Below are 9,848 nucleotides of genomic sequence, written 5' to 3' on the forward strand. Positions count from 1 at the left end.
TAATAGAGGGGCTACAAAGAAGCTGGTGCTGATGGTGTTGGTGCCGAGGACCTTCCCAGGGGGATGTTCAAGAAGCCTTTGACGAATAAATCAGCCCACATCAGTTTCCTGCTTGATGTGTCATGAAATGGAGATAAGCCCTGCCATTGTACAATCCCGTTGATTGACATGCATTGCAAACATAAACAAATTCAAATCGTATTTATTTTTGTCTTGGGTGACCGAGACTTCCTTGGTATTGTCCTTCTTTCCAAAGCGCAGCCACTCGCGGGCAATAAGCATTGCTTGTGTCAGCCTGGCTCCATGCAGGAGGCAGTGGTGTGTGGCGAGGAGAGACTGCCGGGCTGAGAGCAGCTTTCTCAGCGGGGGAAATGATCCTCGCCTTGTTATTGAGAAGCAGTGACCAGTCAGGCAGAAAAGATCCCTCCTAATCCCATATAGAACACAATGGCACATATGTATCACCACTATGGGGTAATAGAGCATATTCAATGACTCTGGGCCCTAAATTCATTTTCCTGCTGTTCCCTTGGGAATAAGGTAATTCTATACATTTCTGGGTGGGATAATAAGAAATTGACATATTTTTTGTTGTATTGAGACTTGTCATTTGTCATTTGTGTTGAAGCTGTACAGCACAGCCGCATGTCTAAGTATAGCACCTGTTTTAAATGAGTATGTCTGTACATGCAGAGAGCGTCAGAGTCCTCGCGACCACGGGAACACATAGCGCGCCTCTCCATCTGTTCCTCTTCTCACCTTCCTGTCACTCTCTTTCTCTCCTCCAAGGCATCGCAGGGATTCACGGACGGGGGAATTGCTGTGGGAGAACACTCTCCCTGTTTGTGAATCTTTCCACCATCTACAGACTCTCGAAAAAATAAGCATGGAGCAGGTCTGATTTCCCCGCTGACATCTATGTGAGCATCCTTCCCTGTCATCCAATTTCATACCTTCAGAACCCAGAAACTTGCTGGAGGGAACCTATTTTATTTTCATTAGCACAGTTGTTCACATTTATCCACTGACATTTAAATGTGAAATGCAAAGCTACAATGTATTCATTTCATGAATATATCAAGTAGAAAGGGTATAAAACGGATCTAAATGCTACAGCATTGCACACAACTAAAGACAACCTAAGAAACTACAGAACCAGTACTGTTTCACTTCATGGGTGCTATTAAGCAACTTAGTACAACACAAACAAATTGGGTTATTCAATAATCCCTGCCATTTCCAAGCAGCATAACAGAAAGCAATCAATAATGCCCTGTTGCTTCTCACTTGCAGATGCACTAGATTTTGTATAATGCACTTCGACAGAAAACTTAATCTGGTGAGACCAAGGAAAACTGAGGCAAAGGTTGCCTCGAGCACATTTAATAAGGTCTTCATGCCACCATATAATTGGTGGCTTTCAACTTATAGGCGAGGAGAAGGACTCTGTGGGAAGTGAGACACTTTCTGTCAATGACAGTGAGACCTAATTATAAGACGGAGCCCCTGCAGCAATTCTCTGTATCAGAGCGGGCAGCAATAAGGCAACGGATGGGGCGGACACACACACACATACCCACATGGACACACACACACACACCACCCTCTGAGGGTGTACGAGGCTGCAGTTGACCTGAAGAGACCTGTTTATCTCATTAAAAATGTAGTCCCAGGTAATAATGGCCCTATGCTGTCAGTCCCTTCCCTCCCAATGTCTCTGCTTCATCCATTATGCAGGTGCTAGCCGGGACCACAAGGGTTAAACTCTCAGGGAGGGTCACAGGGAAAGATCACGGTCTGTAGAGATCCAGGCTCAGTGAACAGGAACCCATGTTGCACGATGAAGTAATGAGACAATAACACAGCGATGGACGCTGCCCTGTAAGTGTAATGTCGGGGGTGTAATGCCAGTAAAATCAGCCATCAGCAAAAATAAGCCTGTCGCTACTGTAAGTTAAACAAGGGTAAGAGAGCCTATTAGGAGTGATTCATAATTCATAACAGCGAGGAGAGACACGGCTCAGTAAATATGTTGGATGAGACAGAGGCATGCAAAGAGATCCGGGAGAGCAAGGCATGGAATTCTGTCTCTTTCGCAATTAACAAATCTGAGCGCAGAAAGATTGATTCAGCCTAGGTACTGTAGAAAGACAACCTCACAATAATTCAAATTCAGTAAGGGAAACAAATGACAACACATAGCTCTGGTACAAACGATCATCCATAATTGTTTTCCTTCTTGCAAGCCATTCTTTCCCACTGCAGAGTAATTATTTGGACCACACACATTTCTACTGTGTCCAGCCTTGAAAAAAAAAAGCTTGTAAAACGTATCAACACAATGAGAGGACCTTTCCACTTTACAGCTGCTCCTGACCTGTGACCTGTATTAAAGCGAGGTCCCCCACACCGTTTGTGTTGTTACAGTTGGAGCCTTGTTCCCATTGTCAGCTGTGGTCACCACACCTCTGCTGTATCTCAGGGCTCAGAAGACATGTATGAATGACACATTGGCATTATACATAAGGGTGTGAAATAAAAAATCTGATAGTTGTTACACCCCATCACACCAGTGTTTATTTGTGATAGGAAGGGTTAAACATAATAACCCTAACCCTAACATAATTTCCTTTGTTATGGATCATGTGGGGAAGGAGAGTTCAAACATAAACTAGGGTGACCAGACGTCCTCTTTTACCCGGACATGTCCTCTTTTCGAGACCTAAAAAATGCGTCCGACAGGGATTCCAAAATTGTCCGGGATTTTGCCTCGTCGGATTTTTGTGTTTCTCTGGGTCTTTCACAAACTATTACGCCCTTACAAGTTTTGGAAAGGGTATCTCCCTTACGTTCCACCTTCTTGCGCAAGCTCTGACTGTAGAGAGAACTGTCATTTTGATCAGATAGTGTAACACAGTGTAACATGTAAAAACAAGCAAACCATTTCCGCCTGACTGGGTTCCTACAACGGACTCGGCCGTGAATGAGGGATTCTAGGAAGCAAAGATAGGGTTGCTGAATTATTTTTATTGGGGAACCTGAATGGACGGACTGAGGAAGGCTATACCGCATGTTGCCACTCCAGAAACTGTGTACAAGTCCTAACCTCGGATTGGTTTGAAGTACTTTAAGAGAGCCAATCAAGGAATTGGTTGCTCTGCATTAAAACACTGTTGCTGTACAATGAACATGAGTAAAAGTGTATGTACAGTGTGTGTACACATTTTAAAAGTTGAGTTTCTATGGTATTCGACTTTCACCACAGTAATGTGTTCTCTGTGGTTGAAGCAGTAACTGTCAACTCAACTTGTCAACCTGTGTTGAGACTTCATAGTAACTAAACTCTTGACAGTAAACATAGTGTTCGGTTTGTTACTGAACAAGGAGAGCATAAAAACTCTGGCAAGAACACCTTCATTTATCCTGTCTGCATTTCCAGTGTGAAATGAACCAATGCAACATCCCAAGGCCGTGTGGATGATGTACTGTACGTCTACACCATCAGCTCATATCGTACTATGTTCTAATAACGTCTATGGAGACCTTCTCCATATCTCCACAAGCTCAGCTCTAAGCTCGTCACAGCCGCCTGAGGAACAGCATGGCAGTTCACGCAGTACATCTTATAGCTCAACTGTTGATTTATTAATGCCACACTGCACAGTTAGGAAGAGATAGACTGCCACAGTATTTGTCAGGGTTTATTCCAGTGTAGATTAACGTATACCACAAGCTGATGGAGATATATGGGATGTAGTTTGCGCCACAAAGCATCACGGAGGACTAAGCCTGGAAATCCTTCTGACAGCATGGCTTCTGTCTGCAGGCTTTCCAATCAGGCTATACTACACAGAATACAAATGTTTTGATGAAATGATTGACCAATTTATATTGTTCCATATTCACAGCCATCCTTCATATGACCATAAGACCAAAATGCAGTCCTAACATTGTTATTACAGATAAGGCAATAAATAAAAACTAAAGGACATGGTAAAATTACGTTTTACAGTAGTGTGACAATGCAATTCAAGCATCCTGCCTAGACAGACATTGGCTGGGATGGGTGGGGTCCAAACAGAGAATTTCCCGGGTTTAAGGAATCCCCACCACAGTCCCATTGAAACACACCAACCCGAGTCCTTTATGGCCCCTATTCCCCAGTCTGTCTGGGCCATGGGTTCAGCTCCCTCTTTGACTCCTTTGTCTGCCCTCCAACGGGAACATGAATGGGAGGTGTTGGGAAGAACAAAAGGCAGATCAAGGGTCTATTGGGGGGACAAACAAGCTTAGTTTGGGTCATGGTAGCCAATGGAATAGGGAGGTCGGAATCATATAAAGCATCATGTTAGAGCTTGACGGGAAGGAGATGAGTCTAACTGAAACAGCTGAGTTCCTCACTTTTCTGTTCTCACATAGTGTGTCTTACTTGTTTTGTATTCATACCTCAGCCATATTCATACCTCAGCCATACCTCATTCATATCATGAATGTCGATGCCGACAGGTGAAGAATTGGCAAGCCTGCTGGCTAAAAGTAAAGTGATCTGGGAATTGAAGAGAGTGGAGATTCGTTAATATGCTAATAGGCCATGGTAATGTTCTCAATATTATGTTTTGAATGTTCTTGTTCAGAAATGATTGGAAATCGGTTAAAAATAAATGATATCACATCGAAGCCATATGTTCTCTACTAATTACTTTGAAGCAAAATTGCATGTGTCCTTTATATACGTGATACCTTTCCTTTTATAGGAGATATGGATTGGAGATATCTTTAAATGTCACCTTCTCTGTCGGCATTTGAATTGAGCTCTCTCTGCTAGCTTCTTCTCTTTTCGTCCTGTCTTCTTCAGAACTGATATTTTATTTTTGCACCAAAGCCCTCTCTTTGTGTCCTCCCCCATCCAAGTCCCCCACCCCCATTCGCTCTTTCTTGTCTGCGTCTTATCAACACTTCCTTTCAGCTCCGTAGCCCCATTCCCCTGTGTCAGTAATCCAGCAGGGTGCTAAACAGAGGACAAGTCACGCCTCAGAACTGCCAATAAGGCTCATCAGCTCCTATTCCCGTACACACACACACACACACACACAAGCACATGTATAACACACAGAGCCAAACATGTGTGAGAAGCAACATTGTACAAACTGTGAAACAAATGAACGCCCCATTACATTACAACGCTTCATTAACATTTCAACGTGAAGAACGTCATGACCTGGAAAGTGACATCCAATTGCTGTTTGTTAAACATGTATAATGACCCACAGTAAGGCCAGCTGTAATCATTCAGGATGATGACAGCCTACAGGGCGTTGGCTGACCGTGACCTATGGACATCAAATGAAGGGGCTCAGTGACAGGTGATGACCATCGGTGAAGAGAGCTGTGCTGTCTGAATAAAGACTATTGTCAAAGTATATCCATCTCCCAATATATCCAATGTCAGGCCCAGCATCAGTCTCCAGATAGGGGCACCACTGCCCAGCCTAGCACAGCACATGATTGATGTCCACCTTGGGACTGGTCTGATAAGCTGTGGGTGGTCCACAAATGTAACATGCAGACCATGTTGAAGAGATGTACCCAACACTCTGTCCACTAAGGGTAACATGAGTATCAGTCATTCTCCATGTGTCTGTCGAATTGCTAGTGTCTGATCATTTAATTCTTCATTTGTTGGTATCTGGGTGAGACTCAAAGGGAGGAGGGGGGTGACTATTTCATTACCGTAAATGTGATGCTTTTGAAGGATGGAGGGAGAACTTTAAATGAAATAGGCTCTTCCTATAAATCTAGACATGACCTATTTATATATTCAGGACAGAAATTTGAGGGTCAAAGGGCTGAGAGGAAATTGAGGCTGATAATATTTTTCTCAGAAAGTGGTTTGGCCTCTGTCTCTCATTCTCTCTCCATTTTGCCTTGGACACTGCTGCTACTATCGTAAAGAGAAGTAGAACAGGATGGAGGGAAAGTCTTAGTCAAGAATCCCCAGCACTTCCTTGTGTAATGGCGGCCATTGACTACTATAAATCATCTGTGAGCTATCAACAGAGAGGAGCTCTGAACACCCACACCGCCAAGAAAACAACCATCCATCACAGCATCACGGATGCCCTGATGGATAGAGGGTCAAATGTCAGTATGTGTGGTCAGCAAGGGAGGCCATCTGAAGACCAGGCCCAAAAGCAACCTATACCAGAAATATGCCGTAACAACTCATGTTAGGGATTTGGAGGCAGGAAGATATACTATCACATGGTAACATGTTACACCATAGTCGATGACAAAGGAAAACATAGGCTTCTGTTTGGAATAGTATATCTTCCTGTTTGCACCACTTTTAATTTTTTATGTCTATGCCTCCATTGTGTCTGGCATTGTTAATGCTCTGGCTGTGGGTATAATGATTCCACTTGAAAAACTCATGGCATTTCTATTTCTATTACCAATACTAAAATATTTATTGACATTATTGGACTATTACAATGTCTTGTCTCCAGAAGCACTAATAGTTCATTCGGCACTGGGATTGTGCGGGTGTTGATGGCCTAGTTGGGCAAGTTACCAGCTGTGTTACTTTTCCCCCGGGCCACCAACACTTTGACCCCACAGTTTCAATTCGCATTCTTATTACTCGCCAATTGATTTTCCTGATCCACGTTTGCTTGGTCACTGGAGACCTCACTGCAGCAAATGAAAAAGGGCTCAATTGCCACAGAAGTCTTGTAGTCACTGTAGCAGTGACAATATGTTCCATGGTTTGTCTCTTTTATCAGTTCTCCTCTCCCTTGGAACAATGGGCCTCTTTCACCAATATTTTCCTAAGTTATTTCTGACATTTGTTCTTAAGAAAGTTCCTAAGAAAAGTCAACGTGTGATTCATGACGTGTTCCTAAACAGCAGAATTGTTCGCAGGTATGGTCTTAGAATGATGAATCCCAATATGTCGTAAATTGAAAGCTTGTGCCCCGTTGCTCCTATTTAGCCAAGGTAAAGCCCCGTTAATTCCCATGAAAGGGCATGAGATGGCAGGACCGTGTGCACACTCAGAAAAATGTCGAAACGACATGGTAAAGACGGTGGAGGCCTCAACTCCAAAAGAAAGAAAAACATTAGTAATTCTGAAGTGGAGGTACTGCTGCAAGAAGTTAGCGAAAACGACACGTCATATTTAGTAGCGTCAGCTAAATATACTAAATATGATGTAAACAATTTGTGTAAGAGTGCTCTTGAGTGTGCGTAAATTCTGTTCTTACCCAAGAACAAATCCCAAATAACAAAACATTGGTGAATGCCAGAATCTTCATGAAAACTGCGTAAGTGGGGTTGAAGGTTTGTTCTTAAAAACATTTGGTGAATGAGACCCATTGCTACCGGGAGGAAATTATCATTTTCATTTAAGCATCTCACAAAATGTTGGGTCCAATAGCTTAACAAAACAATACATTTTGGAGCTTTTTCTCTCTATCTCTCTCTCTCTATCTCTCTCTGTCTTTCTTCCTCTCTCTGTCTCTTTGTTGCTCTCTCTCTTTCTCTCTCTCTCTCTCTCTTGCCACCCTCAAGGCAGCCCAGTGGCACATCCAACCACAATAAAGACACCTAATGATTCACCTCTGACAGTGGAGGGAGGGAGAGAGTGGAGGGAGGGAGAGAGAGAGGGGGAATCCTAAGTGTTTATTAATGATAAACCAGCAATTCAAACTCCAGTGGGATTCTGGGAATCTCCTGAGGTGTGCAGTCTGTGGTCTTTATATCCACAACCCAAATTGCTTGCTGCACAAAAAGAAAAACAATTTGGAGTCCTGCTGGGCTCACTTAATGTAAGTTCGGACCATTCAACAGAAAATGCTCATTACGTATAATTTACCCCAAAGCCTTCCCGCACTGCTAAAATAATACAGGGTACATGAATTCTAATGAAACCCAATCAGAACACAAGAAAGCGATTGAAACCATGTGTGTATCTTTTAAAGTGCATTGTATGTGTTCAGTTACGTACACTGAATATTGCTATAAAGGTTAAGATTTTTTTGTGTGCTGAGTTACTCATTGAGTATGACATGTTGTTCTGCTCGAATTCAAACTCCATTATAAAGAAACCACTAATGCCCTGAATATATACATTGGTGCTCATAATGATAACTACGCAATGATGCAAAATCCAAATTTACCCCATAATGCATACAGTGAGTGCAGCAGAAGTTCTACAGTATTACAGTGGTTCATGACAAGGAATGGTTCTTCATTATCAAGACAAGTGCAACAACAGTATCATCTCAACTGTGGATCTCACTCATCAGCTAAACAACACTGTAATGTTGCATAATTCAACATATAAGTCATCCAGGTATCCTCAAGCCCACTGATAAAATAGTGCAACATCTCCTGTCAGCTCTGTGACACCAAATACTACATAGATAGCATAGAGAAGATGCTGTTGAAATTGTCACTTTGGTGTAGACATTTAATAATGTCTTTATGTGTAAATCAGTCTTTAAATACAGTCAGAAATATGATGTAACACCAGTGTCACCTTATTCCTGTAGTTTTACAAAAGACACCTTGATATAATGACACAAGTACAGAGTTGCTGTACATGTTTGGGCTGTCTTAGACAAGACATCAACCAGGTGTTCAAAGGCATGTCTTCTGTAAACATCCCCTCATCCAATCTGGTGTCTGGTTGCTTGGTTCCCTTCACATTTCGGTTATTTTGGAACGTATGTTTGCAGGACTTGCTGGAGAGAGAGTGAAACAGAGAGAGAGAAAGGGAGAGAGAGAGAGAAAGGGAGAGAGAAAGGGAGAGAGAGAGTGAGACAGACAGAAAGGAGACCAACAATGCGAGAGAGAGGAAGAGAGCAACAGAGACTGAGAGACAGAGAGAGTGACAGAGAGACAGCGAGAGAGAGAAAGTGGTAGAGAGAAGAGAGACATAGATACAGAGAGAAAGACAGAGACATAGAGAGAGAGAAACAGAGAGGAGGTAAGAAAGAGTGAGAAACAGAGAGAGAGAAAGAGAGAGCGACAGAGAGAGGAAGAGAAAGAGAGAAATACACAGAGAGAGAGACAGAGAAAAAGAGAGAGATAGAGAGAGAGAGCTGGACCAGCAACCCTGCAACCCAGAAGGCTATAATTACAGAGGCAGCTTCTGTGCAAGAGCAAAGAGCCTGGTGGGAGAGCACCAGAGGAAGTATGGCTCCTTACTTCAAGCACTTCTTCAAATGAATCAAGCCAAGCCATTCCATAGACTAGTGCAGGCCAGTAACTCATCCCCAACTCTCATCTGAAAATGTCATCTGAAAAGAAAAAGAGGATTCCTTATCTGTATTGCAACAGGTTAACAGTCACATCATAAAAACTGAGAAACCTAAAATTCAGAAGTTGACTGAATTCCTTTTGTCTTGTGTTTGGGAATGATCAAGTAAGATCTTACACAGACCAAAAGACAAGATATCTAGTTAGCTGTAAAAGGTGAAAGGTACATTACAGAGAGAGTTATGACAAGTCACACCTTTCCCCTTTATAAGTTGGGTGCACAGTCAAAGCACACAAATACAGTTTAGTATTGTGTGCTGTTCAAAGCTTGCCAGACTGTAAAACGAATCCAGAAGTGTACAAGTTACACCCCACTGACCCACACACATTCTGAACAACCTGAGAAGTCCTCAGGGACCAAGGCAGCTGGCAAAGGGTTACAACCTTGTCTGACCAATCTGACAATTTACTGCAGTGGGGAGTCTGCACAGTGGGAAATATATAGCCACCTCCAGATACCAAGGGTTTATTCTGCCAAATGTGAAGGTCTATTGGAAGAAAGCAAACGACTGGTCATAAAGACACAA

This window comes from Osmerus eperlanus, chromosome 28 (genome assembly GCF_963692335.1).
Source record: "Osmerus eperlanus chromosome 28, fOsmEpe2.1, whole genome shotgun sequence".
Taxonomy (NCBI): Eukaryota; Metazoa; Chordata; class Actinopteri; order Osmeriformes; family Osmeridae; genus Osmerus; species Osmerus eperlanus.